The 21,740-nt window shown below is 44.6% G+C and overlaps 1 long non-coding RNA gene across 1 annotated transcript in view; it reads right to left on the bottom strand.

The window, feature by feature from the left end:
• Window positions 1–21,740, bottom strand: part of LOC143737628 (uncharacterized) — a 113,635-nt gene that overhangs the window by 25,603 nt on the left and 66,292 nt on the right. The window lies entirely within an intron of this gene.

Genomic DNA, 21,740 nt, shown 5'->3' with positions numbered 1-21,740 from the left:
ACTGGCTCTGCCTCTGGCTCTGGAACTGGCATTGGCTCTGCCTCCGGCTCTGGAACAGGCATTGGCTCTGCCTCCTGCTCTGGAACGGGCACTGGCTCTGCCTTCGGCTCTGGAACGGCAGACACGGGCATGTCTAGGATCCGAGCCAGACGCTCCAGATAGTCCAGGTCCATGAAGGCAGACGGAACGTGAACAGTCTCTGACTGGGCAGACGGAACGTGAACATTCTCTGATTGGGCAGACGGGACGTGAACAGTCTCTGACTGGGCAAACGGGAAGTGAACAGTCTCTGACTGGGCAGACAGGAAGTGAACAGTCTCTGACTGGGCAGACGGGACGTGAACAGTCTCTGACTGGGCAGACGGGACGTGAACAGTCTCTGACTGGGCAGACGGGACGTGAACAGTCTCTCGCTGTGCAGACGTGACGTGAACAATCTCTCGCTGGGCAGACGTGACGTGAACAGTCTCTGACTGGGCAGAAAGAGCGTGAACAGTCTCTGAATCGGCAGAAGTGACGGTAGACGTCTCTTTCTTCCTCCTCCTCCGCCTTCGGACCACCAGACTGGGGACCCCCGGACTCGGGACCACCGGAACTGGGACCACCGGACTCGTGACGGCGTCGGCATAGCGAGGCTCCAATACATCCCACTGACTCTGATGCTCAAGGTATCTGGTAAAACTCCAAAAGTCCAAGACTTCCAGACCCTTCATTTCCCACCCCGGCAATGGGTCATCAAGACAGGTATTAAAAATGTATTTTAATGCTGCCTCACTGTATCCCATTCCCCTCGAGAGCGTCCAAAATGACTGGGCTATGCAACCCACCGGCAGGTGCTCATCAAAGCTCATCAAATTTAGGACACGGCCCATCCTCTCTTTCTCCGTGGTAGGAGGGAGGATACGCAACCCCATTGTTACGAATTTGCGTGGAAGCAAAGGCAGTAGGCGGATCTAAATGCAGCAGTAGACTTTAATTACAGATACAGACAAGATACTCGTGGTACGCACATTAAAACATACATTCAATAACTGACCACGAACAAAAGAGCAGACAGGATTTAAATACACAGACGGGATGAGGGAACAAGACACAGCTGGGGCAAATCAGAACACCGAGCGGGACCATAAAACCTAACAAGACAACACACCTGAAACAAGGGACCTAATAATGACATGACTAGAATAACAGACTACAATTAACAAGGCACAAACTGAATAAAAGACCAAAGACAGAGAAACCACAAACCAGAAACATGACAAAATGAATAAACACCGTAACATTATCCCCCCCTTCCATAAGGCGCGACCCCGCGCCGAATGAACATCAAATAGGGGCGGGAGGGTGGGTGCCCTGGAGGCTGACGAGGGCGTGGCTTGCCCGGAACAGGAAGCCTCCAGGGCGGAGCAGGACGTGACGGCGGCCAGGGCGGAGCAGGACGAGGCGAAGGCCAGGGCGGAGCAGGACGAGGCGAAGGCCAGGGCGGAGCAGGACGAGGCGAAGGCCAGGGCGGAGCATGGCGTGGCAAAGGCCAGGGCGGAGCATGGCGTGGCAAAGGCCAGGGCGGAGCACGATGAGATGGTGGCCAGGTCGGAGCAGACTCAGACGAGGATGAGGACCATGTCGACGTCGTCTCCATGGCCCTCACGGAGTACCTTCTGCCCCCCCCCAAAAAATACTTGGGGAAATCCTCGGGAGGAACCTCCAGGTGGTAGATGGGTTCCGGGCAGGCCTCCCGGAGCTTGAAGGACGCAGGCAGGACGAGGCGCAGAGGCGAGGCCGGCAGGGTGAGGCGCAGAGGCGGGGCCGGCAGGGCGAGGAGTCTGGGAACGCCCTCCGTAGCCTGGCGAAGCAAACGAGTCCTCCTCCTCCTTCTGCGACGACGCTTCACTGGGCTTGATTCACTACTGGACGTACATGACTCGGCAGACTCGGCAGACTCGGCAGACTCACTTGACTCGGCAGACTCACTTGACTCGGCAGACTCACTTGACTCGGCAGACTCACTTGACTCGGCAGACTCACTTGACTCGGCAGACTCACTTGACTCGGCAGACTCACTTGACTCAGTAGACTCGGTAGACTCACCCGACTCGGTCGGTTCACTTGACTCGGCACTTGATTCACTTGACTCGGCACTTGATTCACTTGACTCGGCACTTGATTCACTTGACTCGGCACTTGATTCACTTGACTCGGCACTTGATTCACTTGACTCGGCACTTGATTCACTTGACTTGGCACTTGATTCACTTGACTTGGCACTTGATTCACTTGACTCGGAACTTGACTCACTTGACTCGGAACTTGACTCACTTGACTCGGAACTTGACTCACTTGACTCGGAACTTGACTCACTTGACTCGGAACTTGACTCACTTGACTCGGAACTTGACTCACTTGACTCGGAACTTGACTCGGAACTTGACTCACTTGACTCGGAACTTGACTCACTTGACTCGGAACTTGACTCACTTGACTCGGAACTTGACTCAGAACTTGATTCACTTGACTCGGAACTTGATTCACTTGACCCGGCGGCGCTTGACTCACTTGACTCGGCGGCGCTTGACTCACTTGACTCGGCGGCACTTGACTCGGCGGCAATTGACTCGCTTGACTCGGGAAGCGCGGTCTCACTTGACTCGGCGGCACTAGACTCACTTGACTCGGGTTCGTCGAGGCTGAAGCGACGTGCGGGTTCGGAAGACAGAAGCTCAGCCTCAGGCATGTCGATCTCGGCAGGAAGAAGCTCAGGCATGTCGGTCTCGGCAGGAAGAAGCTCAGGCATGTCGTGGAAAGCGGGCTCGACTCGGTTCACGTGAAGCGCAGGCTCGTGGAGCGTGGTCTCGGCTGAGCAGCTGAAGTGAAGCGCGGGCGCGACCGGGCTGACGTTAAGCGCAGGCTCTCGCAGCTTCTCCTCCACGCCCACAGTAAACGGGGAACCGCTCCACAACAGGGCCAGGTCAACGTACCATTCTAAAGATCCGTGAGGACCAGGTTCAGGCATCAGAGACCGGAGTGGTTCCGATAATCCTCCGCGGAAGAAGATCTTCAAGCCGTGGGTGTTCATTTGCGCGAGATATGCCAGCTCGAGGAATTCTGCGACATAATCCTCGATGGCGCGATTCTCCTGGCGAAGACGGAGGATCTGGACATCAGGACTCCAGGTAGGCATGGCTGCTAGATCCTAGGGGTCAGTTATTCTGTTACGAATTTGCGTGGAAGCAAAGTCAGTAGGCGGATCTAAATGCAGCAGTAGACTTTAATTACAGATACAGACAAGATACTCGTGGTACGCACATTAAAACATACATTCAATAACTGACCACGAACAAAAGAGCAGACAGGATTTAAATACACAGACGGGATGAGGGAACAAGACACAGCTGGGGCAAATCAGAACACCGAGCGGGACCATAAAACCTAACAAGACAACACACCTGAAACAAGGGACCTAATAATGACATGACTAGAATAACAGACTACAATTAACAAGGCACAAACTGAATAAAAGACCAAAGACAGAGAAACCACAAACCAGAAACATGACAAAATGAATAAACACCGTAACACCCATCATGCTGGATCTCTTTGTGACGGAGTCCTTCTGTCACGTTGCACACACGGGAAACAGAGATCCAATTGCAGTTTTATTTAAAGGGTAATCCATACTCACAAACTAGTCCAGGCAAGGGTCAAATCCAAAAGGCAATCCAAAAACATGAAAACAAAACAAGAACAGGCAAAAACAGGCTATCAGAAGTGGTGTGACAATATACAAGGACTCCGTAACAAACACTAAACAGGCAGGGTATATATAACACAGAACTAACAATGATAATGGGGAACAGCTAAGTGCAATGATGATGGGGAACAGCTGAGTGCAATGATGCAGTGATGGGTACAGAAAGGATTGTGGGGAATGCAGTTCATAAAGTGGATGACACCGTGGGGAAGGAGGACATCTAGTGGACACCTGGGGAACACAAACCCAACACTGTGACATGTTGGGGACATTAAGCGCCATCACGCCGTAAATCAGTCCGCTTTTACATGCATATAATTGTGCTCTTAAACTATTCTAACTCGAACTTTCTGGGAAAATGTTTTTCGATAAAAACTGAAAGAGTTGCTGGGAGCTTAGTGATGGTGACGTTGAAGTCGTGGGACCGTGGTGTAGTACGTTTAAAGACAATCGGTCCAATGACAGTTTCCGATAAGCAGGTGAAGGTCTCTGCGTCTAACGGTCTTTTCCGCGTGGCAAAGAAATTTGATTCCAATTAAGCTTTTATCTGACTTCATTTTACCACAACCTCGAATTTACGTTGGAATGCCAATTTGATATTGGTCATTTAGCATATATAATAGTTTTTTAGCAATACATTTTATTGTTCTATTTAACCAAAGTCCCACCGGGTACTCGCACCGGCCGTTAAAATATTATGCAGGCCCACTATCACAAACTCGCTGGCTTCAGGTCACTAAACAGAGGTAATTGGCTAATACCTTAGACGGTCGCATTCATGCTTACATAATTATATATATTTTTGTATAGCCCCCTCGGTTGTATACACTTGAATTAAAGTAACGATTTCTTTAGACAGAGGTCACGACCACTACTAAAGATATAAGCCGACCAATATACTTATCTGATAGTAGCTTTGATTTGGTCATGCCATGGTTTCCCTCGTACACTTGACTAAAGTAACATTACATTAAACAGAGGTAAGACTCGCCCTATTTAGGTTGGTCGATCAGCAGTTTGCTGTCCTAAACGGAAATTCCCTGTGGCAAGCAGGACGAGGCCGAGGGCCGTGAGAGAGCGGCAACAGGCCGGTGGCGTGATTAATGATGAGCGACACCTCCGCGACGCACCGGTCTCGTATCTCAAGAGAAAATACCTTGTTTCACGGGATTTTATTTAATGTTTTGTTTTATTGTGTGTGGCGCCAGTCGACCATGAGGGACTTCCGTTTTTACTTTCATTTTGTATTTGTTTTATGTTTGATATTAAATTCTTTAAATGTTCCCCAGTTCCCGCGTCCTTCTTCCCATAACATCTAAACTATGTTACATTCCCTTTTAGCCTTTACAACCGAGTACACTTGAATTAGTGCCAAATATAAGCCAGAACTCTAAAATAACAGTTGGCGTGCCATATGCTTCACTCAAAACTGGAATCTAGTCCATTACTAATCTGACGCATATTTGCGGCAACAATTGATACAACGGTAATCTACTAAAGTAAATAATTTCAGATTAATTCAGAACAAATTCAAACGTAACAATTTATTATGTCAGGTAAATGTATCATGCCAATTTCATAGTCAGTTCAAAGATAATCAATACAATAACATCAAATGCTCAGAGATAAAGAGTAAAAGATGTACCTAACTCAAGAAATAAATAATGCTGAGTGTCTGGAAGATGGTCAGATCTCATTACAAATCGCCCCAAGCCTCTTGCTGTATTTCTTTAAGTACTCTGAACGAGACAGAAACTTCTTTCACATGGAAACATTTGCTAACAATAGGAATTTCCATTCAGAGTTTACACCTTTTGAGGGCAGGATGCCATTTGCCTGGAGGACCCACCCTCCTCTGTAAGCAAGATATCTCTAAACTCTTAAAAACTTTATTACCTTTTGTTTTACTTCTTTGGGAATGAGACCGTTGTATCAGTCGCATTGAGACATTTCAAATGATACCAAACATGTATAGTGTTGTATGATAATTGTTCACATTAAACAATATAGATTTTTGGGTGAATTTCAGGTGATCTCAGCATAAGAGAGAGAAGGAATGGGGGAATGGGGGGTCAAGAGAAAGAGATGTAGCAGGGCCTGAATTTCGTTTTGGAAAATAGGGGGGAAATCCCCCTTTAGGTTATTCTTATGGGGGGGGGATTTTTTAATTTGAGGGGGGAGTTTTTTTTTTTTTAAATACGTTCAGCTAAATGTTTGCTCACTCATTGTATTTGTGTTTTTACAATGGGGTAATTTTTTTTAGTTTACACAACAAAAGAAAGCTTGATTTAAATCTTTGAATTAAATTGAAAAAAGTAGCACAAATAAATGCATGAAATAAAGAGAAAAGTTTAGGTCTAATAACATATTCAGAAATACTACAGAAACTGAAAAAAGTAATCAAATGTAAAATAACACGGAATAGTCTTTTAGTCCTGTATAATTTGAATACATAGGCTATTAATCCTGATTCCTTCCAATTAATGCTATCTTTTGTTGTTTTATATACAATAATGACAGACACATTTTAGGCTACTCTCACTTTAAGAGCTAGTGCACGGATCCAACGTTCACATGTTGCGTGTAAAGCGCAGTCCGCGCCACTTTCTCTTCTTTTAAAAAGGGCTCCCTGTTGCTTAGCAATCATGAGCCATGTTCTCCACGAAGACGAAGACGTTTCAGTAAAGGATGAGCGCGCAAAAGACGTAACGGGAACGGCCCATACTGTTTTCATTATAGTGTCACATGCATTTTCTTTTTGTATTATTTTTTTAAGACATAACCGATTGTGTTTGAGAGGATACTCCCCAAGACCAGAATTAAGACAATGTTGTGTGCTTTTGACCGTTAAAGCGCTATAATTCGCGAAAAATAACTCAGTTTTACTCACGAGCTGTTTGTTTTGCGGTTTAAAATCGCTTGAATGTTTAAATAGGTAAGATTTAAAAAGACTCACAAATTATAAACATTAGTGACGATGCAATGGCCCGATTGTGGAGATGGTTCTCACTGCGGAACATGAAATCCACGGGGAGGAGTCGGATCCAGATCCAACTCCTCCCACCTTACGTACACCTAAACCTAGCCAACTCCGCCCCCTGATCCCTAAACACACCCCTAATCCCTAAACCCAACCCTAATCCTACCCATCTCCACCCCTTGGATCTTGATCCGACTCCTCCCCGTGGATCTCATGTACTGCATTGAGGTGCTACTGGAGATGTGCGAGTGACATTTCCATCATATGTCCCGACTCCTGAAACGCGAGAGTCTAGAGTCGCCGCCTGCAGCTGCAGCGCGATTGACTTGCCTTGTGTAACCTATTTTAAGAGACAGAGAAGACGCGGCATTGGCAGAGTCACTCACGCTGTTTGTGAAATTGCGTCTCGCATAAAGTTTTAAAATGACTGATTTGATTTTATAATCTGTTAGGTTAAATTCACTCATAGGCCTACATGCTAGATTGTTTGCGGGAATTTCCCGCATTATAAACACAAGACCTGCGGGAATGATTAAAATGATGCGCAATACCCGCAATCCCGCACCGAAATTCGAGCCCTGTGTAGATTAGGATGATGCTTAGGTGAGACCTGGGGATGCTCATGTAACAAAAGAGAGAGTTAAAATGTTAATTTCCACAAAGATCCTTTGTCTTCTCAGGAAGTGGTTGTTCCTCAACCAGACTGCCCAGCATTGTATAATTCTCAAGTCTTACACAGCTGACCCAATGAGAACACTGTACAAGTACGCTTATGGTGTGTTCCATTAATTGTGGACTTAAACACATATTATTGTAACCAAGAACTATATGCCACAGACTAAATATACTTAAGTAATAAAAACCCTTTCGAAAGCACCTTAGTGCATCTCTAGTTGAATGGTTACACATCTGATTGATGTAGCTGACTGTAATTGAACTCTACGAGTTGAAATGAAACTTAAAATTATACAGTGTCAAATCGGAGGCCATGCGCCAGTTAGCCCATGTGTTCTGACAAATGAGACATGACATCATTTACTCATCCTCCTGTTGTCCTAAACCCATATGATTTTCTGTTCCATGAAAATGCTGTTTCTTAGTGAATAACTACTTGCATTTTAGACATTTGCTCATTCAAAGCAAAGTTTTAGAATATAGGACACAGAACAAAATATCTAATTTTTTGTTCCTCTGACGGAGGGCAGTCGTTTTAATTTGGCAAGACATGATAGTGAGTAAATGATGATTTCATTGAGAGTAATTTTAATTTTACAGGCTTACAGTTTTTAAATCATTTCACCCAAAGATAAAGCGTCCTCTAATGGCAAACATATTTTTGAGGCACACTGTAAACACGTCTGGACATCTTTTGTCACACACACCCACGGAGCAGATTCATGCATCTACAAAACCATATTACACACTGTTACTCACTGCTTTTCCCCACATCACCCTTACAGAAAACACATACTCTCACACAGTGACGTGGATTGACACCCACACATCCTGGCTTGTGAGCCGGGTGTTAAATGTGGGAAACCATGATGGCAGGATATCGCTAGTAGGAGCCGAGGACAATCCATGAAAAGAGAGAACCATGTCATCTTTCTTTACTCCAACTGGCTATTAATGCCACCTCAGATTGGTGCGGTAATATGGGACTTAGTTATTAATGCGTAGACATTTCTAACTCCACTTTTTGGGCAATAATAATAATTTAAGCTTAGTTTTGCCAGATAAAATCCTCTGCCAAATGTTTGCATCAGCAGTCAATGTTATCAGCAATTCTAATATAGCCACATACTGTACCTGCTTTTCAGCAAGTCAGTTACAACTATTTGGCTAATGTTACATCACCCAATTAATATTTATGAGCCAGACTCATACTTTTACATTTACCAGCCAGCAGACACAAGTTGGTACTATTTAAAAAAAAAAAATTGTTTTTGAAGTCTCTTATTCTCACTTTACTTGATCAAATACAGTTAAAAAAGTAATATTAGGAAATATTAATATAATAGAAAGTTCAAAAGAACAGCATTTATGTTAAATAGATTGTTTAAGGATATAAAAGTCTTTCATTTCACTTTTGATCAACTTAATGCATCCTTACCGAATAAAAGTATTAATTTATTCAAAAAAATCTTACTGACCCCAAACTTTTAAACGGTAGTGTATATACAAAGCAACTTGCAAGGTGCATATTTTGTTCTCCCAGTTTAACTCTCCTATAGACTAATATTGTATAATATGCATTTTTCATACAAGACTTACTCACTTCCTTCATAAGGAGTAATCTACTGCAACAACAACTTGTAGGTCGCCTCCCTGCAGCCTGTAATCTTAGACAGAGCTGAAAAGTCACCAAAACATATCTCTGACTCTGAATCAGTGATTCTTCTTTGCTGAGCTCAGGATATGTTTTTTTACGCTTAAAGAGTTCATTCACGCTCTCTTTCCCGCACACAAACAAAACAAACACGCACGCACGCACGCACACACACACACACTGGGTGGAGCAGATGCTGTTTAGCTGTGGTAATTTGAATATATTTTTGGGTCAATCGCGTGCTCGCAAGAGACACATCCACGCCTTCCATGTGCTGAACAATTTAAATTTTTAATACTCCATTTAAATATATGGGCCACCTCTGCGGCAATCTCACAATGCCAAAAGCCCCTCTGATTTATGTGAGCCAAACAAAACTACGGCGCCACGCTCTGATATCTGCTCTTACCTTCCATGCTATTGTTATCTTTAAACCATTTCACCTTAAGGAAGAATCAATAAGAACAATTATTAGAAGACACAACACACAGCTGTCTCTCTATCCTCTATCTTTTTCCCCTTCCTTTTTTTCTAACCTCCCGCTTTTCCTCCATTCGTCTTCTCTTTCTATCTGTCTCTCCCTCGTTCTGTCTTTCTCCTTGGCAACTCACAGGGTATAATATTTAATTACGCTTTATAATTTATGCAGGTTATCAAAACTGTGAGAGCATCATTTTATGTACATTGGGCAAATTGCTTTTTTCCCCTCCTTTTCTTGAGAATGGGGGTTGGGGGGGGGGGGGGGGATTCTTTGCAGGCATAGACAAAGATATTGAAGCAGGGTGCAAATGTGAAATGAATAAACAGGGTGGATCTCTTCTTCAAGGCCCTAAATGAGATCTGTAGGAAATAATTTAAACCAGCGATAGGACCATTTATCATTGAAGGAGAAAAAGAGAAAGAGAGAGAGAGAGAGAAAGAGAGAGAGTAGTGCCCCTGGCCCTGACTGCTGCAGCCAGCATCCTGCCACCATAAAAGAGCCATTACTGTAAACAGACACTTGATGTGCCCTGCTACTAGTCAAAGGAATCTCTAACCCAGCCACGTGTGCAGGTAGGCCCTGCATGTGTACCATAGCTTGACATATGCAACTCCTCTGAGACCTGTTGTTTGTCAAACTGCCTCTCTGCAAGAGGTAAAAAACTGTCACAATTCACTTGCCTGCATTTATGCTAAAGCCTAATGCACAGATCATATATTTTGACGTGTATGCGATTTCATTTCCCGACTGTGTACATTCACTTAAGATATAACCAACTGTGTTTGCATTAATATCCCGCCGAGACGAACTAGGCTGACAACAACACTATGTAGTGTCATTAGTTAGCTTCTTAGTAGCAATACTCACAATTGTTTAACATTTATGTCACCAAATATTAAATTATTTAGCATTTTCTTGTTCTTAGAAATACCATAAGATGTTAACAAATACATTACACAAATGCACAGAAAAATATATTGTACAACTATATCTCGAATGCAACACTGTCCTTAGTTTGCTTTTTAGTTGCAATACTCACAAGTGTTTAACACGAATATCACCAAATATTGAAATATTTTTTCTTTTTGTTTAAGAAATATTATATTACAAAAACATAACACATGCATAACAACATTAAATACTAAAATTGTATCTTTGGTTGTACTATATCCATTGTCATTAGATTGTACTTTTTAGTACCGATATTGTTTAACACAAACGTCACCAAATATAAAACTATTCTGCACTTTCTTGTTAAATCTTTTGCAGACACCAACATATTATGATATTTCTAAGAAGTGCAAAAAAATAAGGAATTGCAAAACCATCTCTAATGCAGCACTAATGTCACTAGTTTAGTATAGCATTTTAGTAGCAATACTCATACGCTTTTAATATGAATGACACTGGATATTTATTTAGCATTTTCCTGTTCTTATAAATATCATAACATGTCAATAAATATTACAAAAATGCTAATAATAATAATAATTAAGTTGAACAGTACAACTATCTCTAATACAAATTGTTAAGCTTTTTGTAATAATAATAATATACTACAATGGCAATCTTTGCATTTCTCCATGACTCAGACCCACTCAATTCACGCTAGCATCCAAGTGATGATTTCAGAGCAGATTTTTGTATCTGTCCTGCAAAAAAAAAAGTGCATAATAGAGATAACCAGATATGAGTGTGTTTAGAATAAGATCAAATATCAGATTATATACTGTTTAAAAGTTTCAGTTTAACACGTTAAATAGTTTATAAAGACTACCATTCAACAGTTTTCAGTGTCACACGATCCTTCAGAAATGTTTATGTATAATAATTTGGTGCTCAACAAAGATTTCTTATTATCAATTTCGAAAACAGTTGTGCTTCCTAATATTTTGTGAATCAAAAATATAAAAAAAAAAAAAAAATGTTTTGAGTTGATCTCAAACTTTTGAACAGTAGTATACATATCAAATTTAGTGCACCAAATTAGATGCACATTTTTTACTATTTATGTGGATGTATCAAGATCTGAGCAAAAATAGATCAAATAAAAAATTAGCTGAAAAATCTTATTTAAAAGCTGAGGGTTTTAGCTTATTTAAAAATCGAAAAGTCCTATCAAACTCATTCAGAACAGTTATAAACACATAATTGAATATGTATTAAAATCCAGTGATAACCCCTCTGAGAACTTTGAACTTCACCCTGGGTGTGAAAAGGGACCAGTTTTAGCATCTTTGTTTAGTTTAAAGTACATACTTTAACATTCGTCTAAAGCTGCCAGGCTTGTTGAATAGTGCACCTGTGTCTATAATCCATACCTACCCCAGCTGTCTCACCCCAATCCAGGTGTGTCTGTTTCACTGGATGCTACTATTAGCATTGCTAATGATCCAAATCTCCATACTTCTCTATATAATTAGCGGTAAAGATGACAAGCGACAGTCTAAAAAAAACATCTGCTTTACTGTAGAGTACCGATCAGCTGCAAGAGGAGGAGATTGAGATATATGCAACAACAGAGCTTCAACACTTAATGGAGGACATAAGTGCATCTTATAATTTTTAATATTAGTAGCCAATGACCAAAAGCAACTCAGAACGTTTTTCAAATAAGAAAACAATAAATCTGACACTAATAACAACAATGTGAAAAGCCAAGAATCATTGAAGCATAGATTATTTTTTCTCTTAATTGTATTCAATGCTCTCAAAAAATGGCACCAGGCCATATACAGCACATTACGCTCATTTATAACTGCTTAAGACACTCTTAAGGATTTTTTATTGTTATTATGAACAAAAGTTTTCGATCATATGATTTAAATTTAAAAGGCAGCTATATATTTCCATGTATAAAGAACCAATTTATACTAATACCCAAATTAGAATGAATATTATAATTATGTAAAATATTATTTGAAACATATTTGTTCCCTTTCGAGTGGAACTCGAAGTGTCTTGGCATGATGCTTCAGGAACGCTTTGAGTGAGCCGAAATCAGCGATTGGCTGAGTGTGATGATTTAGCGAAATAGTGAAATACCATAGTACGGCACCAAAACCATAAATAGACGCCATGCCATTCAGTCGCCAGCTTCTTTGTTTTCAGAAGTCGCATGTTTGGGCACGTGTTTGCTGATTTGTATGTGTTTAAAAAAGATAGGAGTTAAATTCCACCATGTCAGGAAATAAATTCAGAGATTGTGTGACGGCGTGTCCGCTATACATTACGGGCAACGATTCACACAACGTGTGTAAACGTCCCGGGTTACGTATGTAACCCTAGTTCCCTGAAGGAACGAGACGCTGCGTGAAATGCTGCGGGAACGCCTCTTGCGTTGTGCGTCATGAAGCACGTATGGAATCAGCCCAATGGCGAGACGGAACGTCACGAGTGACGTCATCGACCAGGAAACTATAAAGCACACCCCTGAACACAATGGCGACAGCTTCTGGAAAAAGTCTGAAGCAAGTCGATCAAGGGAATGCCGGGAGTATGGCAACGACACGCAGCGTCTCGTTCCTTCAGGGAACTAGGGTTACATACGTAACACGGGACGTTCCCTTCCAGGAACGTCGAGCTGCGTGAAACGCTGCGGGAACGCTAACACCCACGTCGCCATAAGAGCAAGTGACCGACTGTGTGAATCAAAGATTAAATTCAGCCGAAAGCACCTGCGCCCCAGGGGTGGAGCTGAGGTCTAGGTCATAAAACCTGACGAAAGTATGCGGTGAGGACCAGCCTGCCGGTCCAGCCTGGCCACATTGGTAGGAACCTTAGGGACATAACCTGGCCTGGGGTGGAGAAAAGCCTTCACCATCCCAGGTGAAAACTCAAAACACGAAGGAGCAACCGAGAGAGCCTGAATATCTCCGAATCTCTTAAGAGAAGAAATGGCAAGGAGAAAAATAGTCTGCAAAGTAATAAACTTATCAGCAAATTCTTCAATAGGCTCAAAGGGAGCTAGGGAAAGACCTTCTAGGGCGATAGCTAAGTCCCATGCTGGCACCCTCGTGCGGACTACAGGCCTCAGCCTCAAAGTACCACGAAGAAAGCGAGTTATAAATGGGTGTCTCCCCAGAGAGACTCCGCTGAAAGGGACATGGTAAGCAGCAAGTGCCGCCACATACACCTTTAGTGTGGAGGGGGATAGCCCTGAGGAGAAACGCTCCTGCAGGAACTCCAGCACTGCACCCACTGGGCAGTTAACTGGGTCCAACAGGTGTTCTCCACACCAAGAAGTGAAAAGCCTCCACTTCAAGGCATATAACCTCCTCGTGGAAGGAGCTCTGGAATGAAGGATGGTCTCAACAACCTCGGTTGAGAGACCAGCCCCTACGAGCTGGGCCCCCTCAGAGGCCAAGCCCATAGCTTCCACAACTCTGGGCGGGGGTGAAGTATCAACCCGCTCGCCTGAGAGAGAAGGTCCCTCCTGATCGGAATCTCCAGAGGAGAGCCGTCTAGAAGAGACACTAGGTCCGTGAACCATACTCGGGCCGGCCAAAACATGGCTACCAATAATAGACTGACCCCGTCCCGGCGAACCCTCTCCAGAACTCCTGGGAGCAGAGCAATCGGGGGAAAGGCGTACAGGCGTGACCTCGGCCACGCCTGCACCATAGCGTCCAACCCCAGCGGGGCTGGATGACTGAGAGAAAACCACAGTGGACAGTGTGATGTCTCCCTGGACGCAAATAGGTCTACCTCGGCACGACCATACTGCATCCAAAGGAGCTCCACCACCTCGGGGTGGAGTCTCCACTCCCCGGGCCTCGGCCCCTGCCTCGACAGGATGTCCGCTACCCGATTTAAATACCCCGGGAGATAGATCGCCCTCAATGAGAGAAGCTTCCCCTGGGACCATAGAAGGATCCGGCGAGCCAGATTGTATAACGGGCGAGAGCGCAGACCCCCCTGATGGTTTATGTAAGAGACCACCGATGTGTTGTCGGACCGGACAAGAACATGATGACCTCTCAGGTCTGGCAGGAAGTGCTTCAGAGCCTGAAACACTGCCAACATCTCTAGACAATTTATATGCCAAAATCGATGATGGTCCTGCCACAGACCCTGTGCTGGGCGACCACTCATGATCGCCCCCCAGCCTGTGAGGGAAGCATCTGTCGTTAGCGTTACACGACGACAAAGAGCTCCCAACACAGGTCCCTGGGACAGAAACCAAGGATCCCTCCACATGACCAGAGCACGGAGACAACTCCGTGTAACTTTGATCACGCGGAGGGGGTTTCCCCTCGGGGAGAACCCCTTGGTCCTGAGCCACCACTGTAATGGTCTCATGTACAGCAGGCCGCAGGGTATAACACTGGACGCTGCTGCCATCAGACCCAGCAGTCTCTGGAACTGCTTTACAGTGAGCAACTGGCCTAGCTTTACTCTTTTTACAGCTGAGAGAATCGAAGCGATGCGGGCAGGCGACAGGCGAGCCCGCATTGCCACAGAATCCCATAGTACCCCCAGAAAGGATGTTATCTGTGATGGAGATAGAACACTCTTTTTGGCATTCAGCCTCAACCCCAATTTTTTGATGTGTGCGAGGACGACATCTCGATGCCGAGCCACTTGCTGCTGCGATTGAGCGAGAATCAACCAATCGTCTATGAAAGTTCAGTATACGAATGCCCTGGAGACGCAGCGGGACTAGCGCTGCGTCCATGCACTTCATGAACGTGCGGGGAGATAAAGCTAGCCCAAACGGAAGAACACGATATTGGTACGCTTCGCCCCCGAAAGCGAACCTCAGGAACTTCCTGTGTTGCGGAAGGATGGAGATGTGGAAGTATGCGTCCTTCAGATCTATCGTGACAAACCAGTCCTCGGACCTGGAGGAGATCTGAACTGAATGGCATAACCCCTTTCTATCGAATGCAGAACCCACTGAGATATTTTTGGAAGACTTTTCCACTCTGCCAGAAAATCTACTAAGGGTACCAGCCTCTCGAGGGAATATTTTGAGCAGCAGACACAGCGCCCTGTAACAGCGCACCGGCAGGGGACGACTGGTCTGGCTGCTCTAAACCCCTCCTCAGAGGGGGCGAGCGTCCCTCGGGAAAGCGCTCGCTGGGCCCGTCTGCGCCCCGACACGAAGGCGGGGTTGGCAGAAGGGACCCCTGAGGGCACCGTGAGAGAACGGGCACCGTCTGAAGCGGTGAACACCTCCCTCTCACGGTGGGGACCACCCTCAGCATCCTGACACCAGTGGCGTCAGGACTTCTTAGACGAAGCCTTCCTAGCCATAATGACTGTCCTCAGATCAGTCTTACCACTAGAAGGCTTCGCCTGAGACTGTCGCGTCTGTTCCCACTGTTTAGAAGGGGGGCCACGAGACGCGACACTCTGCCTTTGTTGCGCCCTATGTGAGGAGCTAGTCGACGGCTTGGTCTGCCCTCGCCCAGCAGACCCTGGGACATGAACTTTAAATGGGAGGAATTTTTGAAAAGCTGCAGCTTGTTTCTTTTCTTCCTGAAATGTATCTATGACTGTGTTTACCGCGTCACCGAATAAACCAGATGGAGAAAGTGGAGCATCCAAAAGAAAAGCTTTCTCTTTATCCTTCATATCAGACAGATTAAGCCACAAGTGTCTCTCTGCGTCCTCCAGGGCTGCCATAGAACGGCCCATTACTTTAGCCGATTCCCTGGTGGCACGCAGAGATAAATCTGCAGCCTGACGCAGTTCTCGAACCACGTCAGTGCTTACCTCCTCACTCTCACTCATATCTTTTAAAAGATCGGCTTGGTATGCCTGCAATATTGACATTGTGTGCAGACACGCCGAAGCCTGACCAGCCGCCGAATTAGCCTTACCCACCAGAGCCGAAGTATTTCTGAGAGGCTTGGTGGGTAAAGCTGGTTTCTTAAGAGACGAGGAAGACTCAGCAGAAAGATGGCTAGCTATAGTCTCCTCCGCCTTGGGCATCGCCCCATAACCATATAATTTAGCCCCCGATATATTAGAATATGTGGAAGTCTGGGGGCTAAACACACGATAAGAGTCGGGTCTCTTCCACGACCTCGACACCTCGGTGTGGAGATCGGGAAGAAACGGAAGGTACCGCCGTGGAGGCTGAAAGCGGGAAGGCAAAAATCGTTCGTCAAGCTTGCTTTTAGAAACATATTCCTGCCTAACAGCTGGCCACTCAATGCTTAGTTTTGATACAGCACGAGTGAGCACCTCCATAAGCTCCTCATGTTCAGGGGAAAAGAGTGACGAGTCCTCAACATCCCCTGTCTCAATACTGACAACATCCAGCTCCTCAGAACTGGATAGCTGTAGTATTGGTGCCTCAGCCTGGGGGGAAGAAACCGCAATGCGTGCTTCCACACCCGGAACTGAGGCACTGGAACTGGCAGGTAAAGGCTGAGATAAGGCAGAGCCCGTCTCAAACCCCGCTGACAGATCCATTTGCGATCCCCATGACAGGCCCCGCCGCTCTGCCTCGACAGAAGCGGGACCCGAGCCGTGGGGAGCGCGAACCGAACCACTCTCCTCGAAGAGTGATCGGCGTGAGCGGAGCGTTCTTAATGGAAAACGCTTGCAATGCTCACAATCAGCCCCCTCGAGAGCTGACTGGGCATGCTGCACTCCCAAACAAACAACACACAGATCGTGTGTATCCCCACCCGTGAGAAAACGAGTACAGGGGGGAACACACTTTCTGTATTGCTGCTCGCTCGTCATACTGATAAATGTGAATATATATATATAGTTTTTTTAAGTGAAAAACTCCTGCCTAGCAATCACTAAGAACAGACAAAAACACAGGGACAGATTCACACACAGAGCGCTTGCTGAAGACAACAGAAGCTGTAGCCATTGTGTTCAGGGGTGTGCTTTATAGTTTCCTGGTCGATGACGTCACTCGTGACGTTCCGTCTCGCCATTGGGCTGATTCCATACGTGCTTCATGACGCACAACGCAAGAGGCGTTCCCGCAGCGTTTCACGCAGCTCTACGTTCCTGAAAGGTAACTGCATTGGTGAGGAGTAGGGCTGCACGATAAATAGCAATTTACATGTAATCACACTTAAACCGATTTGGCTTATCGCGATTAAGAAATCGCAAAGGCTTGCGATTATTTTTCATTGTGACAAGCTTTATCTCCACAAGTTCTGATGTCACTTGCCTCTATTTGATGAGAGCCAAGCTCCTGCACCCCATGTGTCGGGTCTCATGGTTTAGTGACTTTTTTGAGATTGGTGGTCAAGCCCTTTCTACCAACTCCAAGGACCCCATTCTGGATCTTGAGGCTCGCTCTAAGATTTATTTTGGATCAGAAAAAGAACATGTTGTCTGCATCTGATTCTGAGGAGTCATGAAAATGAGATGTTACATCTCAAGGGGCTATCCTGAAATAAAATTCAAAAAATTCAAATTCAAATTCGGTTAGATGCAGACAGACAGGCAGGTGCGTTAGAAAGGCAGCCCTGTTAGTCAGTCACGTTTGAGGAGCTGCTTGAGGTTGTGAATCCATCTGTGGCCAAGCTCAATCTAGAGTGACCTGACGAAAACAGACAGACCATGCAACCTGTTCATTTATGGCTGGTCAGCCAGTTGTTTTGCAGGCTTTCTTCTCTCCTCCTCATGCTATGCAAGAGCGAGAAAGTCTGCAATTGTTATGCCCAGTCCATGCTTTGAGGATCTACGTCCACCGCTCAGACCAGTGGCTTAAGTCCTCTAAGCTCCTGGTCTGCTTTGGTAGCCGTAATAGAGGGAACGCAAAACAGCGTATCTCGCACTGGATTGCTGACACAACCTCCCTCTCCTATGAGGCGTGCAGAACGGCTTCACCTCTAGGAGTTAGGACCCACTCCACTAGGAGTATCGTGTCATCCAGAGCTCTTGCTAGGGGTGCACCATTGCAAAATGTTTGTGCTGCGGCAGGCTGGTCCTGTCCGCACACTTTCATCAGGTTCTACAGTCTGGACACTGATTCAGCCAGGGCCTCAGGTCCTTCAGAATTAATCCAGGTCTAATCCAGTGCAGAAACACATCCATGTGGGGCAGGCATTGTCCAGTGGCGTGGCAACGTTGGCATTAAAGTCCTCATAACATTATCATGACCCAGCGTTGAGTTCCATTAGAAGGGAACGTCTCAGGTTATGTATGTAACATGGTTCTCTTAGAGTGGAACTTGGTCGGCCTGCCATGCCCCCAGCCATGCCTGCGCGTCTTCTTCAGGGGAACAAAACACCACGTCAGCCTGCCATGCCACCGGCCACGTCTACGCGTGTTTATCAAGGGAACGAAGCACAGCGTAGGACTGCCATGCCACCGGCCACGTCAACGGGTCTTCTTCAGGTGAACGAGCTGCCGCATTGGCCTGTCACGCCCCTGGCCACGCCTGCTTCCGACAATAAGAATCTGGTACCACTCTGACATGGCATCTCTTTATGATTACAACCCTACGTCATCACCCTCAGCCAATCACAGATTGCCATGTGTAAACGCGCTTCAGACACTCGCTCACACAAAGTGTTTTCCATAGCGGCAAGCCATGATGTGGGGTCACGTTCCCCTCTCAGGGAACCGGGTTACATATGTAACCTGAGACATTTTCTTTTTTTACATTATTGATTTTATTTGTTTGTTTGTTTGTTTGTTTTTACGTACTGCAGTACTATGCTGTTGATATATTATCAATTAAAATAATTTTTATTATTTAGTTAGTTTAATGTTTTTTTAATTATTTTTCTCTCAATTTTTACACGGAATTTAAACAGTCTCCGATTACTTTCATTTATAATCCTTCAACAGAGAAAAAATGGGCGAGACAGTGAATGGGTCGATGGCAAATAAAAATGTGTGAGATGATGAAATAGAAGTTTTTAAATGTTATTTTCTAGTCAAGATAGTACTACACTGTTGATGTATTATTTAAAACAATTTATTTACTTTAGTCTTGTTTTTTTATTGTTCATTTTTAAAATTGTTACATTTTTTAAATGTTTTTTCTCTAAACTTTTCCATAGACCCCTTAGCATTCCCTTGCGGCCCCCTGGGGGTCCCCCGACCCCAGTATGAAAACCCCTAATTTAGAAGCATATTTTTTCCCTATTAAATTATGTGTGAATGATGTAAAAAACTGGATCCCCTGATAAAGTTTGTGGAGGATGTGTGTGCATATGAGTTTGACTCCACGTGCTGTGTTTTGGGCTCTAGGGCAGCCCGGTCTCTGGGGTTTCTAAATGTCAACGACCTGAGGGCCTGACTCTCTTTCTAGCATCCCTAACACACACATCAGTCAGCCTCTGATTCTGCTCTCTGCCTGATAACACTCGCTCATTCATCATGCTAATGAATCAAGCAAATTCATCATCTATCTCATTCCACTTTCAGCACTCAATGTACACATTCACTCTGCCTCTGAAAAGACTAGGCCGCTTCGACTTGTCTCCTTCCCCTTTCTGCTCTCTCTCTCCATAGCGGAAGCGCTAGAGGTGTAAGTTGAGAGGTGTGTGTGTTTTCTAGCGCAAGGAAAAGGTTCAGTCTATGTGTCTATCTTCTCTCAGCCTCTGGGAGTTGATACCAATCGGCCCCCACCTGCTAAACTTACTGACGTGCCTCCGCTTTGCCTTCTGCTCAGCTTGACTAACATAAATATGTAATTGGAGCACAAACAACAATGAATGTGTGTGTGTGTGTGTGTGTATGTGTGTGTGTGTGTGTGTGTGTGTGTGTGTGTGTGTGTGTGTGTGTGTGTGTGTGTGTGTGTGTGTGTGTGTGTGTGTGTGTGTGTGTGTGTGTGTGTGTGTGAAAATGTGGTTTAAATGCTGTAAGCCTACACTCCCTTGCCACCTTACCTAACAGTCGTGTGTCAAGCGCATTGGGAGCGTTGTAAAGATCAGGAGTGCGACAGTGAGCATGTGAGACACACATATACACAAACTCACGGCGCAGAGGCAGAAAAGCAGCATGAGGGGCAATAAAGCAACCCAGTGACATGGGTAGGCAGATGAGAGGAGAGCGGAAACGTAAAACAGCATGAGGACTCGGTTGGTGACGACATCCTAGCGGAGGTTAAACAGGCCCCGATTACCTTGATTTATAATCCTCCACCAGTGTCAGAAAAAAAGAGGGAGAGACAGAGGGAGGGTGAAATTGTCAATGGGAAATAAGGATGGTGAGACGCTGACAAGTAGATTTTTTTTTTAAGTCCAGATTTAAAAAACAAGCAATTAATTGTAATTTCTAATGTGTTGAAATAATGCTATGGAATTACTTTTGTGCCAATAATAATGAACGTTACTTTTCAAGAAACGGATGAAAATATAATTGAAACTGAAAAAAATATCTTTGAAACTGAAAAAGAATAAATCGCTTTTTTTTTTACTTCGTTCTTAATACGCATTATGTTTTGCTAACTATTTCTCATATTTCGTTCGCTGATCTGAACTTACAAATGCGGTTCCAGAGTTTTCAGTTACGCTTCTCAAGTTTTCGTTTACGCTCCCTGAGTTTTCGTTCGCAGTTCTGACACATATCTCTCGTGGGGGTGGGGCTAGTAGCAGTGTGTTCTCATTGGCTACTTAGTTTTTGATTGACAGTTCCGTGACTTGGAAGTGAAGACGTCAGTGTTGTGTTTACATGTTTGAATGTGAGCGTCTGTAAGCGCAGGTTTCTATTTCATTTTACTGATATTAAGTTATGTTTGTTTTTTAATTTTATCTGTATTTACCTGCTGCTACTACTTTGTCGACAGAAGCTTTTAGGAGCGCAAGAGATCTATTGAGTCTATTCACTATTCAGGTGTAATTGTACATTAAAATAGGCCTACTGTATAATACTGAAAATATTGTATAGTGTCCACTGTTTTCGGAGAATATTTGTTTATTCCTGATGATTCTTTTGCATGTTAGGCTCTGATTAGGTTGAGCTGCTACAATTTAAAAATAATACTAGCATAGTGTGTGATATATTCAGCCGTCAAGAAGAAAGTTTCACTTCCAACCAGGTAATCAAGGTTGGCAACCATGTCCATCACATTACTCATTGTCAGCAGATGCATTTACACCATCAACATTAATGATCACTTACATAAGAGGAATTAAAACAATATAAAAATTACAATCGTGGCCTGTTGTCAAATGATACAGACCTCAAAGGGCATTTCATTACATATGTGACACAAAGAATGTTTTTTATCATGCTGATAATTTTATTTAGTTATTTAATTTAGTTA

The sequence above is a fragment of the Siphateles boraxobius genome, unplaced genomic scaffold (assembly GCF_051911475.1).
Source record: "Siphateles boraxobius isolate OS27281-9 unplaced genomic scaffold, OSU_SipBor_1 130, whole genome shotgun sequence".
NCBI lineage: Eukaryota > Metazoa > Chordata > Actinopteri > Cypriniformes > Leuciscidae > Siphateles > Siphateles boraxobius.
This window is presented reverse-complemented; position numbering and strand designations above follow the sequence as displayed.